We start from the raw sequence: 24,928 nt of genomic DNA on the forward strand, positions 1-24,928 counted from the left end.
GGAAGTTATAGCTCCATCCAGCAACATGCAGAATCCATTGATTAGCAGATATGGGCATATGAAGACAATGTCTTGGCTCAAATTAGAACGGTTCTAAAATTGCTGCGACCCTGGCTAGAATTACATTGCAGGTGAGCTTCTTTCTCCACCCAGTCCTGTTTCTCTCACTCCATTACAGTTGTGATTCCCAAGGGCACTTCACAATAAACCTCCAGTACACAGTCTCCTTCTCTGAGTCTCTTTCTAGGAAAGCCCGACCTAAGACAATAGCCTCCCTATGGCAAAAATGTTCAAATTAATAACACCTTTATATAGGGGACAAAGCCACCAGCAACCAAAACTTTTATTTAAAAAAATGACAATTGTATGACTAATCAGCGTACATTTAACTTCAGGATTGAAAATGTTGCATCTTGAGCTTAATTTCCTTGATTTTACTTTGAACACTCTTTGAGTTGTGTTTCTATTTTTAGAGCACAGAATTTAAGATAAATGTGCATAATTTAGACAGGTTTCAAAGAAAGGCAAGTCAAGTGATTAAATAATGAGAATAAAAGTAGTATAAAAAATGCCAGGAACATTTGGTCTTTAGAAAGGAAGGGTAAGGGGGCCATTTTAATAAGAGCCTTCACATACATGCCTACTTATTCAGATAGATGGTTGTGAGGTCAAGCTGGAGGGGCAGATAGGGATCTGATCACTATAGACCCAGATTCCTGCGGTAGCTTCCTCCATTGTCTCCCAGCTTTCACCCTCTTGGCAACATCCAGAGCGATCGTTGAGAAACCATAACGAATCACATCACTCTTCACCTCCAATCCACCTCTTCGCTCTCCATCAGTCCTTCTCATGAACTACACACACTCTGTGATAAAGCCCTGGCTGCCTCTAGGGTTTGTCTCCTCCCATTCACCACTACAAAACTTCTTCCTCGAAGGGGTCCAGCAGGCCAAGCCACACTGGACTCAGCGATCTCCCCACGGCTGTGTTCTTCCCATAGTACCACAAACCCTCCACCCCATTCACTTATCTGCTCAATGGCCCCTCCTGTGAAAGGATTTAAAGTAGCCCTCCTTGTGATGTTTTATTCCCTTACTTGGCTTTATAAGTCATCAGAGCATTTATCACTTCTTGATACTCTAATATTCTAATGTTATATTTTCTATGTATACCATTAAATATGGAGAGAATGGATAGATATAGATTTAGATAGCTGACATTGGTAAATATAGACAGAGGTAAAAATATAGATAGAGACTCTCTTTTGTTTAGTCCTACGTGCCCACCAAAATGTAAGCTCCGTCAGGGTAGGATCTGTGTCTCTTAGTTAACTCCTCTATTGTGGAGATGTGAGACACTCAGAAATTTCTGCCTAAAAAAAAATCACACACTCGATAGGTGTTCAATCAATATTTGGTGACCGAATGAATGGATGAATGTGATCCCTTTAAATCTGTATCCTCACTATAGAAACTTCCTTAAATATCTATTAGGTAATTTAGCCAAACTTTTCTTACTCACCCCAGTGTGTTGTGTGTTTGTCTTCTCTTCCTCCTTGACCTATAACTATTGACAGTTATACAATATGGTGGTTCCACAGCCACCAGCCTCCTTTTCCTATTCTCTAGAAAAGAACGAGGATGAGCTATAAAATTCATCTAACCCTATCATCTTTTTTTAAGGGGTATAATGTTAAGTGGAAATTCTTTACAAATTTAAAGTTATATTCAATTTGTAAATAAGAATAATTATTATTGCCTGCAACTTTTGAACTTGTGCCATCTGGTTTCTGCCTTCTTGAAATTTGGTATTTTTTATTAGAGCTTTCAGAGTCAGCTTTTGACTTCATTGATCTTTTTTTTGTTTTTATTTATGTTCTTGTCTTTTTAACTTATATTTTGTGTGTATGCTTATCTATGTTCTTGTCTTTTTAACTTAGATTTTTGCATGTATTCTTTTCTTTATTTCTACCTTCTACAATGGAATACCCAGTTATTTTTTTATATATATGACATATATATGGTATATATATGTCATAAATGTATGTCTTTTTTACTTATATTTTTGTGCTAAGTCTTTTCTTTACTTCTAACTTCTAGAATGGAGTATATATAAACCAAATGTTTGAAGCAGCCTGTGTATTATGGATAAATATTTCTCTTGGATAGACACCAATAAGTTTTATACACACACACACACACACACACACACATATGATTAAAATTGTCTTGTTTTTAGTACATGTGGGTATGGCTATGCATTCTTCTGTAAATACTACTTTATCTCATAAATTTTAATGAATACGAATTTTATTGTTTTTGGCTTTAAGTTCATTTGGATATCCACTATAATTCATGAATTCTTTAGTTACATATTGTTTTAAAATATATAAGGTGTTATTGTTTTTAATTTGGGTATGTATTTTAATTGTGGTGAGAGACACTTGTCTGCATTATATCATGTATTTGACATTAGCTGAGACTTCCTTAGTGACCATGAATGTAATCAATTTTGAAAATGTCCAAAAAGAAGGGGTTCCCTCTCTCAGCTTTGGAGCTCCCCTCCCTCTGTCTCTGTTCAGGGGAGCTTTTCCCTTCCTTCTTCCCCTGTCTATCTTGCCTATTAAACTCTCTGCTCCTTAAAACCAAAAAAAAAAAAAAAAAGAAAGAAAGAAAAAAGAAAATGTCTTGTGATTTCTTGAAAAGAAAATATCTACATTTATAGGGTGCAGTGTTCTGTGTATTTTTGTTTTTTAATTATATTGTTCAAATCTATTATACACTTAATATTTTGTATTTGCTTGATCAGTTTCTAGTAGACTAATATTAAAATCAATAAAATAATAGTAAATACATCCTCAAAATCCCAAAGGATTATTTATTTTTTAAAATGTTTTATTTAGATAGTCCTTACTATGTTCCAGACATTCTTCTTAGCACTTTGCACATATTAACTCCACAATGTCACAATCATTGCATTTTCTTGGAGGATTTCTCCAATTGTTATTAAATACTTTCCCTATCAGTTTGGATTAAAATTGTTGGATTTTTAAAATACGAAGCTTATAACATATAATTATTGTTTTAACCACGATGCCTTTTTACAGGTAGTTTTTAGCAGTAGTAGTTTTAGTATGAAACTCTGGATATTTCAGTCTCTTTTACCTTGCCCTCATTCTTTTTTTTCCTCCTCATTCTTAAAGCATATTTTACCTGTGAATAGATTTCTAAATTAGATATCTATTGTCTTTTGACGTCAAATCTACTATCACTGTCATTGCTGTGGCTTTGCAGACAATCTTGTTTTGGGTAGTTTTTAAGAAACTTTTTTCTTTATCCTTAATACTGTGAGATTTCACTGCATTGTGTCTACGTGTGGGTTTATTTTAGTTATCTTGCATGATACCTGTATCAGAGAGCTATTGCTATGTAAAAAACTCAAATCCCAAACAACAGTTTAAAACACCATCATTCATTCATTCATGCTCATATATTCACAGGAAGTTTGGGGATCTTCTGACCTAGTCAGGATTTGGCAAGGCATATCACGAAGCTGTAGCTTGGGGTCAGGAAAAATATTTCACATCTTTCCACCTATGGACAAACCCAGACACATGGCCAATGCCAAAGTCCAGAGTAGGAAAGTACACTTTCCCTCTAAGCAGACAGACTACAAAGTCTGACAATAGGCAGGTTACAAATACGGGTGGCAAGAATTCATTCTGCCATCATCTTTGATTTCAGTCTGAAAACATATATATTTACTTATTATCGAAAAGACATTTAGTCTTCATCCTTTTTTTTGTTTTTTTGTTTTTTTAGGTGAAGTCTCCCTCCTGTTGCTCAGGTTGGAGTGCAGTGGCATGATCTTGTCTCACTGTAACCTTTGCCTCCCAGGTTCAAGCGATTCTCCTGCCTCAGCCTCCTGAGTAGCTGGGATTACAGGCACGTGCCACCATGCCTGGCTAATTTTTCTATTTTAGTAGAGACAGGGTTTCACCATCATGGCCAGGCCGCATCCTTTTGAATATTGTTTCCAACTATTCCTTCTATTTTCATCTTTTGTAGCGTCTTTTAGACGAATATTTCAGACTATCAAAATGTCCTCAATGTCTCTATTTTATTTTTAATAATTGTTCTATTGATTTTACATCCTTTCTATACCTGACAAGACAATGAGATTCTGCTAAAGATTTTCTTTTGCCTTTTTGGACTTCCTAAAATTTACATTTTTATTTAAATTACATAAATAATAAAACATTTATTTTACAGAAATCTTATGATATATACAGTTAAATCTCCATCAAATTTTTCCTAGCTCTACCCTGACCTCTAAAAGTTAAATACCCACTCCAAAGATAATCACTCTTATGTATTCAGCATATATTCTTTCTGATCTATTTGATGGAATATATGTGTGTATATATATATATATATATATATTTATTTATTTATATACACACAAACATAGAGGAATACACATTTGTTTATGAGAGCCTTTTTTCACATATGTGGCTATAATTTTCATGTTTTAGGAGAGGTTTAGGTTTTGTGGAGAGTGAAGAAAAATTTGGTCTAAAGGCTTGACCAAGCCCCACGCAAGTGAAGGGCTCTCTGCATTTTACACATCATTTCCTTTGTGGTAAAGCTTCTCTTCTGTATTTCTGTAAATGTATCTTCTGCACTTTGTTTTTTTCACTAAAAAACTTACTTTGGCTATCTTTCCATTCCTAAAACAAAAATCTAGCCAACATAACTCATTTTAAATATTGCATATAAGGGGTTTTATCGATATTAAATCATCATATTATAGCTCTTAACCAAATGTTTGAAGCAGCCTCTGGGTTATGGATAAGTAGTTCTCTGGGATAAACAGCAACGAAGCCAATGCTTTTATGAAAGATATATATTTGTAACTGGAATATATACTGTGAAACTGTCCTCAAAAAGGCTGTTCTATTTTATACACTTACCAATAATTGATATTATTAATCATTTTGCCTAGCTTTAAAGCAATGTACTAACTGGTACCTCTTAATGCTTTGAAGTCTATATTGATAAATTTAATTTAAAAGTGTGTTTTTCTTTGATAACATAAAGGAAACTGGAGAGGTGAAATGGAGAGTAAAAATAAGACATATATTATTTAATGAACTTTAAAAACAAAACCCCAAATGAGATAAGTCCCATTCCACTACTTCAAAAAAATATATAAAGCAATGGGACTACTTATGCATACACTTGGGAATACTCTGGAATCATCTATGAATGCTGATGATACACATAAACCTAGTTTACCCACAGTCTCAAGTCATTTGTAGTCCTAACATTCTATCTCATTTTGTACTTGCCCCAGTATTCATTTTTAACAAAAATTTTTATTAATTGTTGCACTTAAATAATCCAGATGGACTGGAGAAAACTCCACTTTGTATTTTCAGCTTCTCATATGCTCTTTTCTACCAATACATGAGACACATTAGCAGAAAACAAAATTCTTATGTGAACACATGCTGAAACCTGAAAAAAACAGTAAGTGAGAACTAATCTCTAGTTCTCAACTCTTTCCAGATACGCTATAGCTAATACCTCACTTTCAGTAACAGTATAAAGTGCATTCACTGATAATAACCAAGTGCAGCTAACTCCTTCCGGCTAGGGCAGTGGTCAGAGTGGTGTTTAATATTGGTGCCCTTGCAGCCACTTTGCTTACCAGCTAGTTCTCCCTGAACCAGTACTGCAATCTGCAAGATTCAAAAGCTTGTAGGCAACCAATTGGTGAGGTCAGTGGGAAATATAGGGAATTATAGTTAAGATAGAAGTGACACGTGGAAAATAGAGACTGGGACATCCTGCCATAGAGTTCTAAAAACAATTTGAATATTCTAGCTACAGTTCTTTTAGTATTTGGTATTTATCATATGACATATATCTTCAACTATTTATTTTATGCACTCTATTGTTTGATATGAGGCAGCAACCCCTTTCAAGAGAAATGACTCAATGTCAAAAGTTACATATGAGCTGAGAGTAATATAAATAAAACATCAAGTCTGAAATTTCCATTTCATAGAACGTTTAAATGCAGAAACTTTTAAAAAATATTTATGAATACTTAAAATCTTCCTATGTGCTATAGCAACATTGCTGTCCACATTAAAAAAACAATATGACATAATTCTGTTGAAGGAAACTCAACATCCACTTTAAAGTTAGTAAATTTACAAGGCTGCCCTCAAAATGATTATTTAACACTTAAAAATAAAGAAGACGCATTTACATGTAAAGCAGATAAGTTTGTGAAGCTTGAATTTTTCATTTAGGTCAGATGACTATTTTTTAAATTCTGCTTGCATCCATGTTCTATTGTGAATTATTAAAAACTGAAGTAATAACTGTTAAGGTATTAACTTCATTGGTAGAAAAACTTTATAGTTCAAAGATTCCTGGTTTTATCAATTTCATCAAATGCTTCAAATACAAATTGGTTAAGTTTATTCCAATAAAACTGTTTTTACATTTTTAAAATTTTCATTCATGAAGTAGAGGAAAGATAAAATTATTTAGGAGTTCATTCTGACAAAGGTGAAACATCCAACTTTACAATAAATATTTTCATAAGTTTATCAAAAAGTTTAACATTGAATAATAATAAAATTACTATTTTGTGGTAATAATAAAAATATAAATTTTGATGGAATACAGCATCACGGTAAACACGATTTTTTTGCTAATTCAACAAACCTGGGAAGCAGAAATGTACTTGGATTTGCAATGCATACAAAATTCATAATTGAATGTAAGCAAGTTATAATATCCCAATGGCTAAATAGAAACTCTAGTTGTCTTTTTTTTATCATACACACAATTTGAGTAACTAAACTACAAAATTTTTGTGATAAAGTTGATGTTGGAAACAAACCAAAAAATCATTTTTCAGCATGGTAAATGTGCTGCACTCATTGGATTTTACAAATATCTGAACATGTAAAGAGTTATTTCATAAATCAACCTAAACATGTGACAATTGTATTGAGCTTCTTTTTGGTATGTGGGTAATCTAAAGATGAGTATCCTTTGTTTTTGCAAAACCAGTAAAAATATTTAATAAATTTTTTCTATAAATATAGTACCAAAATGTTTGAAGTTTCTACTGAATCATTGAAAACAAAATACCTAAGCAGAAATATATGACAAAGTCAAGAGAGAAACTGAACAGATTAAACAGAGGACATGCAACGTGTTATATAATTTCATTTGTCAATTTTATAATCCTTTTCTGTAATATTTTGACTTGCAGGAGAAAATTTTTGTTGGAGTTTCTATGTTTAATAAAATAAATGGATATATTTACTAGAATGAAATTAAATCAGGAAGGCCTATGATTTTGCAGCATAAACACAACAATTTATTTTAATTGCTTTTTCCTAATTAAACTAAGAAAGGTATACATAGAAGGACAATATCTGTAAAAATATTTAGGCTACAGTATTAAAAATTTTCAATACACAATATTCTCCAGCGAGCAAAAGTTTCTCTGAGTGTAGAATTTATATCAATTATCTGTGAAGATATATTTTTCTCAATTATAGATGAGTTGAAAATTTTGAAATTTATTAACCCACAAGATCAAATTTCAAACTTAAAGAAACTTTATGAAAAAAAAAGTCCAAAAATATTAAGACCAAGTTGAAAAAAATACATGTAATACACAAATGGTGATGAATCAATTGATTACTGTAAGTTAATATCTCTAATATATGATTAACTATTTTATCTATCATAAGCCCATTTAAATGAATGGACTTTGTCCTAATTTTCTTCCGTGTATACAAATGTTATTATATTTTAGAAATAATTTGATCTCTGAAAACACTTTTGGGATAAGACTAATTGGCAAGCCGATATATTAATAATCAATTTATCAGCCAATATCTTAGTTCAAGCTACTATAACAGAGCACCGTAGACTTGGTGGTTTTTAGTAACAGATATTTATTTCTCACAGTTTTGGAGGCTGAAATTCCAAGATCAGAATACAGCATGGTTGGGTTCCAGTGAAGGCCTCTTCACTCAGAAGACTACTGTCTTTCTGCTGTAACCTCACATGGTAGGAAGAGGTCAAGAGAGCTCTCTGAGTTCCTTTTTCTAAGGGCATTCACCCCATTCATGAGAATTTCACCCTCATGACCTAAAAACTGCCCTATTTCCCACATTCTAATAGCACCCCACTGGGGTTTAGGATTTCAACACATCAATTTTGGAGTCACAAACATTCACTCCAAGTAAGTTAGTAAATACCAATTTGATTTATGTAATGTCAAGTATTTGATAACGCCCTTTAACTCTCAAAATGTCCCTATGTGTACAATAATTTACATGGTAAATTTACCCATGATTGAGTAATTCCTTTCTTAGTTATTTACCCAGGGGATTGCAGGCACAGCAACACTAAGAGACAGGTTAAAAAAAGGTTCACAGCTATGTCATAGTAACTTAAAATTAGGAACAATCCAAATATCCAAACCCAACAGAATGGATAAATAATATAGTTTAGTGTTAGCTTTGATAGTATGGAAATTGACAGGAAAAATGCAGCTATGTGGATAAATCACACATATGTACCACTAAGGGAACGAGATTAATACAAAAAAAAGTACTCTGTGAAAGAAATATAAATGTCAAAACGAGACTACACTGTCACTATTATTCAGACATCTGTACACAGTGAAACTATATAAAAAAGAAAGAAAATACTGACCACAAATTTCAAGATTGTTGTTATTTATAAGGAGAGAAAAGAGTCAGCAGTTCTGGGGCTCTGAAAGTATTCTATTTATTGACTTTGATGAGGTTTAGACAAATGTTGGCCTCATTTAAAAAAAAAAAAAAGCCTACATTTGAGATTCATTTTGTTTTTCCTGTATATGTGCCAAATTTCAATTTTTTAAAAAAAGCGGGTGAACAATCTGAGATTAAAAGTTTTTATTCGAAGGCCTCTTTGTCATTTACTAGAGTAGTTGATACTTTTAAAATATAAAGCTGTTAAACAATTATAAATTATATTTATATCAAGGTGATTTTCCCAATCTAGTGAGCATATGTGAAATGTATGTATCTAATCTAGTGAGCATAAGTGAATATGTATGTATCTGTTGGGGGGAGGTTTATGTGTGTGCCTATGTGTTTGCTTTTTATGTGTGTATAGTTGTAAGCATGTGTACATGTATTGATGTGTGTACCTTTTATTTGTGTGCCTGTCTGTGTGTGCACATATGTTTTGTAGTAAGGTGAGGATACATTTTTTTCTTGGTGTGGAAGAATATGATCATCACAGAAATAATTAAAATAAGCAGGTTTTTGAAAATAAAAACCCCAAAACAGAAATAAAATGTTAAGTAAATGAAATAAAATGAATAAGTATATTGTTTTCATCAAGTTAGATGTTTCAAAACACATACTTCAATATTAGCTTATTTCCAGCATTTTGTTTTCTCAGTATGTGGTTCATGCAACTATAATGCTTTTGTGAATACAGAGCACCAGTTGTGGGAAAAGAAGCTCTGTTCGTTATCCTCAGACTATCTTCATTTCGTAATTCTTTTCACTACCTCTTTATGAGTATTATCACAAAACAAAAACAAGAAACACCTGCTGTATTGTACACATGATTTTCAATCAATTCATCAGCAGCTTCAGAGTAAAAGAAAGAAATCAAGCAAATTATTAGTCCACTTGGGAACTATGAGAACACATTTAAAAGACGTGAATATTTTCATTTCAAAGTAATCTTGTTTCTTTGCCTTTTGGAATCATCGGCACCAAATGCTTTTTGGCTTGCTGCTTACACTTTTCATCATTGCCTCTTAGATATTTATTGGAAAAAGTCTCTGAATTTTGGGAGCTGCAAAATATGAAGATACACACAAACACACCCCACATACAAAGATATAATGGTCATTATAATGTGACCATTAATTCTGCCATTCTTTCAAATTCTTAATTCACTTCTTTAATCCTTTCAGCTTATAATCTGATATTTTGATTCTTGGGTAGAAAAATTCACTTAAATATAACAAAGATTTATTGAACCCCTGTTATATAATAGATTGGATAAATGCTCTAGCTCTGAAGTTTACAGACCTGGTTTTGAATTTTAGCTCTACAAACACATGAAAAAATACTCATCATCACTGGCCATCAGAGAAATGCAAATCAAAACCACAATGAGATACCATCTCACACCAGTTAGAATGGCCATCATTAAAAACTCAGGAAAAAACAGGTGCTGGAGAGGATGTGGAGAAATAGGAACACTTTTACACTGTTGGTGGGACTGTAAACTAGTTCAACCACTGTGGAAGTCAGTGTGGGGATTCCTCAGGGATCTAGAACTAGAAATACCATTTGACCCAGCCATCCCATTACTGGGTATATACCCAAAGGACTATAAATCATGCTGCTATAAAGACACATGCACACGTATGTTTATTGGGCACTATTCACAATAGCAAAGACTTGGAACCAACCCAAATGTCCAACAACGATAGACTGGATTAAGAAAATGTGGCACATATACACCATGGAATACTATGCAGCCATAAAAAATTATGAGTTCGTGTCCTTTGTAGGGACATGGATGAAACTGGAAACCGTCATTCTCAGTAAACTATCGCAAGGACAAAAAACCAAACACCGCATGTTCTCACTCATAGGTGGGAATTGAACAATGAGAACTCATGGACACAGGAAGGGGAACATCACACTCTGGGGACTGTTGTGGGGTGGGGGGAGGGGGGAGGGACAGCATTAGGAGATATACCTAATGCTAAATGACGAGTTAATGCGTGCAGCAAAACAACACGGCACATGGATACATATGTAACAAACCTGCACACTGTGCACATGTACCCTAAAACCTAAAGTATAATAATAAAAAAGAAAAAAATAAAATGTTAAAATAAAATTTTATCCTCCCAAATGCACTAAACTAAATACATGTAAAAGACATTTAAGTACATTGTTAGTATTCATACTTCTGAAATTATTAAAGCTTTAAATTGGAAAAAAAAATAAATAAATAATTATGTAAGCTTTGGGCACATTGCTTAACTTCCATTCAATTCCATTTCCTCACCTGTAAAACAGTTACAATGTCCTGAGATAAAACATCAGTAACCCAGAAACAAGCATAAAATCAAGAAAAATGAAATTATTATTAGAAAGGTAGCCATGTAACATTACTGAGCAATTGTCACACCCCCGACTTTGTATAGTAATGCAAGCATTTGGTGAGAACTTTCTTGTTGCTTTCAACTTATATGAATTGAATGCCAACCAGAATATTTCTAGGATCACATCAAAATTAGTATATAATTGTGATAAGCTAAGAAAATAACTTATTTTTTTCACCAAAACAAGTTACTTACATTGCATTTTTGCATTGCTTAATGTGTATATAAATGCAAGCCAACCAATTACTAATAAATGCAATAGAATAGAACAGACAACTTCAAAGCTCTTCTCTCTCTCCAGTTCCAGCAGGCTAAAGAAATCCATTTTTATTTTATAACACTGGTTGAGTTAAAAAAAAAAAAAGTGAATGAAGTAAAAAGGTAGACCTAAATGTTTTAATATAACATAATTAGAGAGTTCTATTTTTAAAAAAATTCATAATGCATGGAGTTCATTTTATAAATACATATTAATATCTATAGCATAGTAAAGTTAAAATAAAAAAGTATTTATTTTGAGAATTATGCTGTCATATTCAAAGTCCATAATGCATTAGAAAATGTTAAGCTCAATCTTTCTAGCCACGGAGATTGATAGGTCATCAGATTATTTAGTGTAATCGTCTACATGATCAGTACCTCTGTTGCCTCGTTCAGCACAACAGATTAACTAGAAGTTACTAGTTTAGGTAACAGGTAAAGGGATCTCACTGGAGGAGGACAATCACAACCAAACAAATAAATGAAGATTGTGATGAACCAACCAACAGTGAGAGCAATCAGTGAAAGTCTGGGATAATTCCCCCAATTCTGAATCCTGGTGTTTTTCTTAGTAAATAGATGTAGTCATTATTGTGGTGATTATGTGGTCTGCGTCTTTACTTTTATTCCGAATTTGCTTCTTTCAGGGAAATTAGGGGCTTGCTACTCCGAACTATGAATACTGAGGCCCTCATGCAGATACAAAGGAATGTCCTGTTATAGTCTGTGATATGGCTTGTGGACAGCCTTGCTTGTGGGTGCAGGGAATTAAGAGCACACATGTACTAATGGAATAAGAAGGTAAGTATGAGATACTCTGGAGTTCAATATTCTAACCTTCTACTTGAAAACAAAATTAGATATAAAATTGGCAGCAACTCTGGTAAAGTCATGGGAAAAGAGTACTGTCAGTGACCCTGTTATTCCAGCAGGATCTCATAGACCATGCCATTAACCTCAGTCTACAAGGGAGTATATCATACAAGGAAGCAATTAAAAATGGCTGGTGTCTAATCTCTTGTGACTTTTGGGTGCTGGATTTTCCATAAAACAAAGGCACATCAATTTCACTGAGGAAAACTCCACCCTTCAGGGACTTAGTTTGGACTTGCTCCCATTGATGTGTGGAAGTGAAAAAGTCAGCTCTTTGTTCTTGGTGTTTATTGGTTTATCACAGTCATCATTCTCTTATTCAGCAAACGTGTATTCAGAAATGTCTATACATAGGCTTTGATTTAGGTATTCAACTACAAGTGAAATAGACATTTTCTTCTTTGTTAGAGCTTATTGTCTACAGGAAGATGGAGATAACATACAGGTAAATGATCAAACAAAAATATGAAATAACCTGAGAATGATGCTAAGATACAATCAAATTAGAAGCTAAGCAAATAATTAGAAGGAAAGAACACATGTGAACAGCTTAGACAGGTCGGAGCTCTCGGAGGAGTTGGAATTTGAAGACCTTGAAGGAGCTAGGCATGCAATGTGCAGGGAGAAGGAAGAGAGGCAGGCGCAGGGGCTCTCATGGTGTCCTATCAACTTTATGGTGATATTCACTCAATCTATATAAATTTTATTGACAGCGCCAAAATCTTCAGGTTAACAATATGAACTGTTACCCAATTAGTTATTTTACCATCATCATAAATCAATATACAAAACTAAATCATTATGTCATTGTCCCACGCTCGAGAGTGCTCCACCTCAAAACTCAAATTTTCTATGACTAGCTGTGTTTTATTATTTCAGATAGTATGTCTAATAAACATACATTGAAAGACACTAGCTTACAAAACAGAACATTAGCAATATTGTTGATGCCCTTTGAGTGCTTCTCCCCAATTTAATTGTCCTTTCTACCCACCAAAGGTATCCATTACTTTGTGCTCTGTACTTGTCATTTTTTTCATTGTTGTTTGTCTCCCCAGTTTGTAACCTTAAATGAGATATTGTTTAGTTTCGTTTGTATTCAAAGCTTGGTAAATAAAAATGTATAAATTATCCACTGACTTGCTTTATTTTATTGAATTTTATTCAACATTATGCTTCTGAGGGTCTGTTAACTTCTGTAGCTATATTTCATTCAATTTCACTGTTGTGCACAGTTCCATTTTAAGAATTTGCCCAAATGGGTATATCTATTTTTCCGTTAACAGACAGTAGGTGGTTTCCAATTTTTTCTTACAATCAACAATGTTACTATGTTCATATTCTTCTTGTGAATATGAAAATGGTTTCCAGAGGGTATATATTTAGTAGCTAAATTTCTAGGTCTGTGTTGTATCATGTGCAAATTACTAGGTAATATCATCAGGCTTTTCGAAGAGAATGTACCAATTTACATTCCCACAGGCAGATTTCAAATCTTCTATTATTCCACATACCTATCATTTTCAGATTTTTAAGTTTCTTTCAATATATTAGATATAAACAAGTATCTCGTTTTTATTTTAAGTTTGCATTTCTCTGATGACTCGATTGTGAGCATTTTCATTTGTTCATGAGTCATTGCTATGTCTTCTATGAAATGTCTGAGCATGTCTTCTGCTATTTCATCTTCTAGACTTATTGTCACTTCCTTATTGAGTTTTAAAAGTTTATATATTCTTCATATGATTTCATTTTCGAACAGAACTTTTACTTTGAATGTAACTAGATTTATAAATACTTCCTTTAAAAGTTTTTGCTACTTTGTTTGGTTTAGGGAATCTCTCCATAACTCAGTTTTCTGCTGAAACTCTGAAATTTTGCCTTTCACATTTGTCTTTGACTTAGGCAAATTACTCATTTTTGTGTACTGTGTGGGAGAATCCTATAAAATATATCTTGTCAGAACACCCTGCGGATCAGCGGTGGTTGTGACAACCACTGCCTGTGGAAAGTGGAGGAAAGAGTACGAAGGGTTTTGTATTGTGGTTTGAATACCAGCTTAGCCACAGTAGACTAGAACATCAGGTAAATTGCTAAGGTTTTTGACTCGAATCCCTGGCTCCCAGACAGCATCTCTGGACACATACAGGGCCTGGGGAATCTCACTCCCCTTGAAGGGAAGGACCTTAGGCAAAGTCCAGTGCTGTGCAGGTTTCAGGTTTGACCCAGCAGAGTCCCAGTGGTGATGGCCACAGGGGTGCTTGCATCGCCACACACTTAGTTCCAGGTGGCCCAGCACAGAGAGAGGAACTCCATTTGTTTGGGAGAAAGCAACAGAAAGAACAAAAGTCTCTGCTTGGTAGTCATGAGAATTATTCCGGATCTTATACAAGATCACCAAGGTGGTACACTTCTACAAGTCTGCAAAACATATACTTATTGGGTTTGCAGCTTAAGTCTCTTTGAATACCCACAAAGCCTTCCCAGGAAGGACAGGCACAAACAAGCTCAGACTGTGAAGACTACAACAAATACCTAACTCATCAATGCCCAGACACAGACAAACATCTACAAGCATCAATACCGTTCACAAAAACATGGCCTCACCAAATGAAGTAAATAATGTAACAGGGTCCAATCCTAGAGAAACAGAGATATATGCTGTATCAGAGAATTCAAAATAGCTGTTTTGAGAAAATTCAAAGAAATTTAAGATAACACAGAAGAAATTCACAATTCTATCAGATAAATTTAATGAAAAGATTGAAATAATTTAACAGAATCACACATTCTAGAACTGAAAATTGCAATTGACATGCTGAAGAATGCATCAGAGTCTCTTAATAGAGAATTGATCAGGAAAAAGAATTAGTGAGTCTTAAGTAAGACTATTTGAAAATACCATTTAGATGAGACAAAAGAAAATAATAAAAACAATGAAGCACATCTACAAGATCTAGAAAATAGCCTCAAAGGGGTTAATCTAACAGCTACTGGACATAAAAAGGAGGTAACGAAAATATAGAGGTAGAATGTTTATTCAAAGGAATAATATCAGAGAACTTCCTAAACCTAGAGAAAGATATCCACATTCATGTGCCAGAAGGTTATAGAATACCAAGCAGATTTAACCCAAAGAAAACTACCTCAAGGCATTTAATAATTAAACTCCTAAAGCCAAAGATAAAGAAAGGATCCTAAAAGCAGAAAGAAAAAAGAAACAAATAACATACAATGGAGTTCCAATATGTCTGGCAGCAGACTTTTCGGGGAAACTTTACAGACCAGCAGGCTAGAAGACAGTGGCATGACATATTTAATGTGCTGAAGGAAAAAAACTTTTACCCTAGAATCGTATGTCTGATAAAAATATCTCTTAAGCATGAAGAAATAAAGACTTTCCTAGACAAACAAAAGCTGAGGGATTTAATCAACACCAGACCTTTTCCACAAGAAATGCTAAAGGGAGTTCCTCAATCTGAAAGAAAAAGATGTTAGTGAGCTATAAGAAATGATGGGAAGGTATACAACTCACTGGTAATAGTAGGCACACAAAAAAACACAGACTAATATAACACTGTAATTGTGGTGTGTAAACTACTCTTGACTTAAGTAGAAAAACTAAACTATGAACCAATCTAAAATGATAACTACAACTTTTTAGACAGTACAATGAGACATACAGAGAAAGAACAAAAAGTTAAAAAGTAGGAAGATGAAGATAAAGTGAGGAGTTCTTGTTAGTTTTATTTTCACATATCAGTTTGTTTATGCAATTAGTGGTAAGTTGTCATCAGTTTAAAATAATGGGTTGTATTTGCAAGCCTCATAGAAAACTCAAATCAAAAAACATACAGCAGATATACAAAAAATAAAAAACAGGAAACTAAATTATATAACCAGAGAAAATCACCTTCACCAAAAGGAAGACAGGAAGAAATGAAAGAAGGAAGAGAAGATTGCAAAATAACCAGAAAACAAATAATAAAATGAAAGGAGAAAATCCCTATTTATCACTAATGACATTACATGTAAATGGACTAAACTCTCCAATAAAAAGACATAGAATGGCTGAATGGATAAAAATAAACAAGACCCATTGATCTATTGCCTGCACGAAACACAGTCCACCTATAAAGATGCACATAGACTGAAAAAAAAGGGATGGAAAAAGATATTCCACGCCAATGGAAACCAGAAGACAGCACAAGTAGCTATTCTTATATCAGACAAAATAGGCTTCCAGACAAAAACTGCAAGAGACAAAGAAAGTCCTTATATAATGATAAAGTGGTCAATTCAGCAAGAGGATATAATGGTTGTTTATATATGCACCCAATACTGGAGCATCCAAATATATAAAGCAAATACTGTTAGAGCTAAAAAGAGATAGACACCAATACAATAATAGTTGTAGACTGCAACACCTCACCTTAAGCATTGGACAGATCTCCCACACAGAAAATTAACAAACATCAGATTTAATGTGCACTACTGAACAAATGTACCTAATAGATATTTACAGAACATTTCATTCAATGATACAGAATACACCTTTTTCTCCTCAGCACATGGAGCATTCTCCAGGACAGACCACAAGTTATATCAAAAAACAAGTCTTAAAACATTCAAAAAAATGAAATAATATCAAGCATCTTCTCTGGTCACAATAGTATATAACTAGAAATCAATAACAAGAGGAATTTTGGAAACTATACACATGGGAACTTAAAAATATGCTCCTGAATGACCAGTTGGTCACAGAAGAAATTAAGAAGGAAATTGAAACTTTTCTTAAAACAATGATAATGGAAACACAGCCTACCAAAACCTCTGGGATACAGCAAGAGCAGTACTAAGAAGGGAGTTTAGAGCTGTAAGGGCCTACATCAGAAAAAAAGAAAAACTTTAAATAAATAACCTAATGATGCATCTTTAAGAACTGGAAAAGCAAGAGCAAACCAAATCCAAAATTAGTAGAAGAAATAATAAACATGAGAGTAGCAATAAATAAGTTTGAAATAAAACAATCCAAAAGATCAATGAAACAAAAAGTTTGTTTTTCAAAAAGATAAACAAAACTGAAAAACCATTAGCCAGACTAACAAAGAAAAAAAAAGAGAAGACCCAAATAAATAAAATCAGAAGTGAAAAGGAGACATTACAACTGATACTGCAGAAATTCAAAGGATAATTAGTGGCTACTATGAGCAACTATATGCCAATGAATTGGAAATATCAAAAAGGAATGGATCAATTTCCAGATACATACAACATACCAACACTGAACCAGGAAAAAATTCAAAACCTGAACATACTGATAACAGTGAGATAGACACTCATAAAACATCTACCATTAAAAAAAAAAGCCTGGGAACTGATGGTTCCACTGCTGAATTCTACCAAACCTTAAAAGAAGAATTAATACCAATCCTACTCAAATTGTTCCAATACAGCAGGAAGAATTACTTTCAAACTCATTCTATGAGGCCAGTGTTACCCTGATACCAAAACCAGACAAAAACACATCAAAAAAAGAAAACTACAGGTCAATATCCCTGATGAATATTGATGCAAAAATCCTCGACAAAATACTAGCATATCAGATTCAGCAATGCATTAGAAGGATCATTAGTCATGACCAAGTGGGATTTATCCCTGGGATACAAGAATGGTTCAAAATATGCAAATCAATATGATACATCATATCAACAGAATGAAGGACAAAAACCATATGATTATTTTAATTGATTCTGAAAAAGCATTTGATAATGTTCAATATCTCTTCATGGTCAAAACCTAAGAAAACTGAAGATAGAAGGAACATACCTCAACATAATGAAAGCCACATATAACAAACCCACAGCTAGTATCATACTGAATGGGGAAGAACTGAAAGCTTTTCCTCTAAGATCTGGAACACAGTGAGGATGCCAACTTTCACCACTGTTATTCAACATAGTACTGGAAGTTCTAGGAGAGCAATCAGATAAGAGAAAGATATAAAGGGCATCCAAACTGGAAAACAGAAATCAAATTATCCTGTTTGCAGATAATATTATCTTACATTTGCAAAATCCTAAAGACTACCAAAAAACTATTAGAACTTATAAACAAATTCAGTAAAGCTGCAGGATACAAAGTTCACAAGAATGAGTAGCATTTCTATATGCCAACAGTGAATAGGAAAAAGAAATCACAAAAGTAATCCTATTTACAATAGACACAAAATTAAATGCCTAGGAATTAACCAAAAAAGTGAAAGATCTCTACAATGAAAACTATAAAACATTAATAAAATAAATTGAAGAGGACACCAAAAAATGGAAAGGTATTCAATGTTCACTAATTGGAAGAAGCAAAAATTGTTAAAAGCTCATACTAGCCAAAGCAACCCACAAATTCAACGTGATCCCTATCAAAATACCAATGACATTCTTCACAGAAATAGAAAAAGAATTCTAAAATTTATATAGAATTACAACAAGACTTGGAATAGTAAAAACTATTCTGAGCAAAAAGAGCAAAACTGGAGGAACCTCATTATCAGACTTCAAATTATACTACAGAGCTATAGTAATCAAAACAGCATGGTATTGGCATATAAACAGACACACTGACCAATGAAACAGAATATAAAACCGAAAAGCAAATTCACACACCTACTGTGAACTCATTTGCAACAAGAGTGCCAATAACATACCCTGGGGAAAAGACATTCTCTTCAATAAATGGTACTGGGAAAACTGGATATCGATATGCAGAAGAAAGAAACTAGATCCCTATCTCTCCCTTATACAAAAATCAAATCAAAATGGCTTAAAGACTTAAGCCTAGGACCTCAAACTATGAAACTACTACAAGAAAACATTGAGGAATCTCTCCACAACATTGATCTGGGCAAAATTTTCTTGAGTAATATCCCACAAGCAAAGGCAACCAAAGCAAAAATGGACAAAGAAGATCACATCCAGTTAACAAGCTTCTGCGGAGCAAAGGAAATAATCAACAAAGTGAAGAGAAAACCCACCAAATGGGAGGAAATATTTGAAAACTATCCACCTGACAAGGAACTAATAACCAGAATATTTAAGAAGCTCAAACAACTCTACAGGAAAAAAAAGCTATTAATCCAATTTAAAAATGGGCAAGATTTGAATGGATATTCTCAAAAGAAAACATACAAATGGCAAACAGGCATATGAAAAGGTGCTCAACATCACTGATCATCAGAGAAATGCAAATCAAAACTACAATGAGACAACATCTCACTCCAGTTAAAACGGTTTGTATCCAAAAGACAGGCAATAACAAATTCTGGCAAGAATGTGGAGAAAAGGGAATCCTCATAAACTGCTGATGAGAATGCAAATTAATACATCTGCTATGCAGAAGACTTTGGAGACTCCTCAAAAAACTAAAATAGAACTACCATATGATCCAGCAATCCCACCGCTGGGTATATACCCAAAAGAAGGGAAAGAAATATATTGAAGAGATATCTGCACTCCCATGTTTGTTGCAGCACCTTTCTAATAGCCAAGATTTGGAAGCAACCTAGTTGTCAATCAACAGATAAATGGATGAAGAAAATATAGTACTTATACATAATGGAATACTATTGAGCCATAAAAGAGAGTGAGATTTAGTCATTTGCAACAACATAGATAGAACTGGAGGTTATTCTGTTAAGTGACATAAGCCAGACATAGAAAGACAAACATCACATGTTCTCACTTATTTGTGGAATCTGAAAATCCAAACAATTGAACTCATGGTGATAGAGAATAGAAGGATGGTTACCAGAGGCTGAGAATTGTGGTGGTGGTAGGGGCAGATTGGGGATCATTAATAGGTGTAAAAAAATTAGAAAGAATAAATAAGAACTAGTATTTGCTAGCACAGCAAAGGAACACGGTTAATAATAATTTAATTGTACATTTAAAAAATAACTAAAAGAGTATGATTGGATTATTTGTAACACAATGACACGATAAATGCTTGAGGGGATGAACACTCAATGTTCCACGATGTGACTATTACACATTGCATGCCCGTACAAAAATACCTCCTGTATTCCATTAATATATACATCTATGTATCCACAAATATTTTTAATCACATTTTTACATAATATATAAATTTTTATCCATAAATTAAACAGAAAATTATAAAACATATTAAAAGTAGCAGTGTTCTAAAAAAAAAATTCTGTCAGCTAGATAATTATTATTGAGCAGTACGCCCCTTCACACTGGTCAGCAATACCATCCCATTTACGTGCCACATTCCATGATGATGGGTTTTTTTTTTTTTCTGTCTCATTGTCCACTTTTTCTACTATTTAACCAAAAGCACACTGCCTCAGTTGTTACATTTTATATTAATTTTTACACCAAATACAGTCTCATCTGTGCTTTTGTGTACATTTTAAAATGAGCCTTTCAAGTTAGAAAAAAACAGTGTTGGCATTCTGATTGGGATTTTTCAGACTCTAAGATTTTCAGGAAAGTTGACATTATTACAGTTAATGAACCTTGTGTCTCTCTCCAGTTAATTTAGGTCATGTTTAATATCTTTCAACAAGATTTTATCATTTTCTCCATAAGAACTTTGCCTATCTTTTTTATGCATATTTAGAGATACTTATGATCACTGATGCTGTTATGCAAAGTAGCTTTTTTATTTAATAATGTCCCCATGCTTTTAATAGCATTCAGATATATTATTTGGTGTTTTAGTATTTTATTTTGCTGTTCATGATTTTATTCTGCTTTAATATAAAATACACTTCAAAGTATACCATTTTCATATGTGACAGAAAACATTTATTATAAACATGTTCATAAAATCACTCGAAATCCTAAAACAGGAGCAACGTGGAGACTCTAGGCTTTTTCTCTGAGTTAATTTGCATTTGCAGGAGATCTTCTCTCATGGACCTCTATATTTTTCCCTCTGAATTTGTTTTTTTGGCTTAAGCAATAGAAATCTATTTCTCATGCTTCTGGAGGCTGGGAAGTCCAAGATCAAAGTGCTGGCCAATTTGATTGAAGGCCTTCTTCCTGACTTGCAGAGAGTCAGTCTCCTTCTCCCCATGTTCTCATGTGGCAGAGAGATCTCTCTCTCTCTTCTTTTTTTTTTTGTATTTTTAGTAGAGATGGGGTTTCACCATGTTGGCAAGACTGGTCTAAAACTACTGACCTCGAGTGATCCTCCTGCCTTGGCCTCCCAAAGTGATTGGATATCTTTCTCTCCTTTTTTTAAAAAAAATTTATTTCCATAGGTTTTTGGGGAACAGGTGGTATTTCATTACGTAAGTTCTTTAGTGGTGATTTGTGAGATTGTGGTACACTCATCACCTGAACAGTATACGCTGAACCCATTTTGTAGTCTTTAATCCCTTAGCCACTCCCCATGCTTTCCCCTGAGTCCCCAAAGCCCACCATGTCATTCTTATGCCTTTGCATCCTGTAGTTTAGCTCCCGCTTACCGCTGAGAACATACGATGTTCGGTTTTCCATTCCTGAGTTACTTCACTTAGGTTAATAGTCTCCAATCCCATCCAGGGCGCTGCAAGTGCCATTAATTCATTTCTTTTTATGGCTGAGTAGTATTCGATCATATATCACAGCTTCTTTATCCACTCACTGATTGATGGGCATTTGGGTTGGTTCCATGTTTTTGCTATTGCAAATCATGCTGCTATAACCATGTGTGTGCAAATATCTTTTTTCTATAATGACTTATTTTCCTCTGGGTAGATGCCCAATAGAGGGATTGCTGGATCAAATGGTAGGTCTACTTTTAATTCTTTAAGGAATCTACACACTATTTCCCATAGTGGTTGTACTAGTTTACATTCCCACTAGCAGTGTAGAAGTCTTCTCTTTTCACCGCATCCATGCCAAAATCTATTATTTTTTGATTATGGCCATTCTTGCAGGAGTAAGGTGGTATCACATTGTGGTTGTGATTTGCATTTCCCTGATCATTAGTGATGCTAAGCATTTTTTCATGTGTTTGTTGGCCATTTGTGTATCCTCTTTTGCATATTGCCTATTCATGTCCTTAGCCCACTTTTTGATGGGATTTTTTTTTCTTGCTAATTTGTTTGAGTACGTTGTAGATTCTGGATATTAGTCCTTTGTCAGATGTATAGATTGTGAAGATTTTATCCCACTCTGTGGGTTGTCTGTCTAATCTGCTCACTATTTCTTTTGCTGTGCAGAAACTCTTTAGTTTAATTAAGTTCCAGCTATTTATATTTGTTTTTATTGCACTTGCCTTTGGGTTCTTCATCATGAAATCCTTGCCTAAGCCAATGTCTAGAAGGATTTTTCTGATGTTATCTTCTAGAATTTTTATAGTTTCATGTCTTAGATTTAAGTCTTTGATCCATCTTGAGTTGATTTTTATATAAGGTGAGAGATGAGGATCCAGTTTCATTCTCCTACTTGCTTGTCAATTATCTCAGCACCATTTGTTGAATAGGGTGCCCTTTCCCCACTTTATGTTTTTGTGTGCTTCATTGAGATCAGTTGGCTGTAAGTAATTGACTTCATTTCTGGGTTCTCTATTCTGTTTCATTGGTCTATGTGGCTATTTTTATACTAGTACCTTGTTGTTTTGGTGACTATGGCCTTATAGCATAGTTTGAAATCAGGTAACGTGATGCCTTCAGATTTGTTCTTTGTGCTTAGTCTTGTTTTGGCTGTGTGGGCTCTTTTGTGGTTCCATATGAGTTTTAGGATTTTTTTTCTAGTTCTGTGAAGAATGATGGTGGTATTTTGATGAGAATTGTGTGGTATTTTGATGAGAATTGCATGGAATTTGTAGACTGCTTTTGGCAGTATGCTTATTTTCACAATATTGATTCTACCATCTATGAGCATCAGATGTGTTCCCACTTGTTTGTGTCATCTATGATTTCTTTCAGCAGTGTTCTGTAGTTTTCCTTGTAGAGGTCTTTCACCTTCTTGGTTAGATATATTTCTAAGTATTTTATTTTATTTTTTTGCGGCTATTAGAAAAGGAGTTGAGTTTTTGATTTGATTCTCAGCTTGGTCGCTGTTGGTGTAAAGGACAGCTACTGATTTGCATATATTAATTTTGTATCCTGGAACTTTGCTGGATTCATTTATCAGTTCTAGGAGCTTTTTGGAGGAGTCTTTAGGGTTTACCAGGTATAGAATTATATTATCCGCAAACAGCGACAGTTTGTCTCCCTCTTTACCCATCTGATTGGTCTGGCTATGGCTTCCAGTACTTCGTCGAATAGAAGTGGTGACAGTGGGCATGCTTGTCTTGTTCCAGTGAGCAAAGGGAATGCTTTCAACTTTTCCCCATTCAGAATTGTGTTGGCTGTGGGTTCGCCATAGATGGCTTTTATTACCTTGAGGTATGTCTCTTGTATTCCAATTTTACTGAGAGTTTTCATCATAAATGGATGCTGGATTTTGTCAAATGCTTTTTCTGTGTCTATTGAGATGATCATGTGATTTTTGTTTTTAATTGTGTTTATGTGATGTATCACATTTATTGACTTGGATATGTTAAACTACCCCTGCATCCCTGGTATGAAACCCACTTGATCATGGTGGATTATTTTTTTGATATGTTGTTAGATTTGGTTAGCTAGTATTTTGTTAAGGATTTTTTTACCTATGTTCATCAGGGATATTGGTCTGTAGTTTTCATTTTTGGTTATGTCCTTTCCTGGTTTTGGTATTAGGGTGATACTGGCTTCATAGAATGACTTAGGGAGGATCCCCTCTTTCTCTATCTTGTGTAATAGTGTCAATAAGATTGGTACCAATTCTTCTTCAAATGTCTGGTAGAATTCAGCTGTGAATCTGTCTGATCTTGGACTTTTGTTGTTGTTGTTGTTGGTAATCTTTTAACTACCATTTCAGTCTCACCACTTGTTATTGGTCTGTTTAGGGTATCTAATTCTTTCTGATTTAAGATAGGAAGGTTGTATCTTTCCAATAATTTATCCATCTCCTCTAGGTTTTCTAGTTTATGTGTGTAAAGGTGTTCATAGTAGCCTTGAATGATCTTTTATATTTCTGTGGTGTCACATAATATTTTCTGTTTCATTTGTAATTGAGCTGATCTGGATTTTCTCTCTTCTTTGCTTGGTTAATCTTGCCAATGGTCTATCTTTATTTATCTTTTCAAAGAACCAGCTTTTTGTTTATCTTTTGCATTTTTTTGTCTCAATGTCATTAGTTCTGACCTGATCTTGGTTATTTCCTTTCTTTTGCTGGGGTTGGGTTTGGTTTGTTCTTGTTTCTCTACTTCCTTGAGGTGTGACCTTAGATTATCTATTTGTGCTCTTTTATACTTTTTGATGTCGGCATTCAGGGCTATAAAATTTCCTCTTAACACTACCTTTGCTTTGTCCCAGATATTTTGATAGGTTGTGTCACTATTGTCTTTCAGTTCAAATAATTTTTTAATTGACATCTTGATTTCATTGTTGGCCCAATGATCATTCAGGAGCAGGTTACTTAATTTACATATATTTGCATGGTTTTGAAGGTTCCTTTTGGCATTG

The sequence above is a fragment of the Hylobates moloch genome, unplaced genomic scaffold (assembly GCF_009828535.3).
Source record: "Hylobates moloch isolate HMO894 unplaced genomic scaffold, HMol_V3 SCAFFOLD_18, whole genome shotgun sequence".
Lineage (NCBI taxonomy): Eukaryota > Metazoa > Chordata > Mammalia > Primates > Hylobatidae > Hylobates > Hylobates moloch.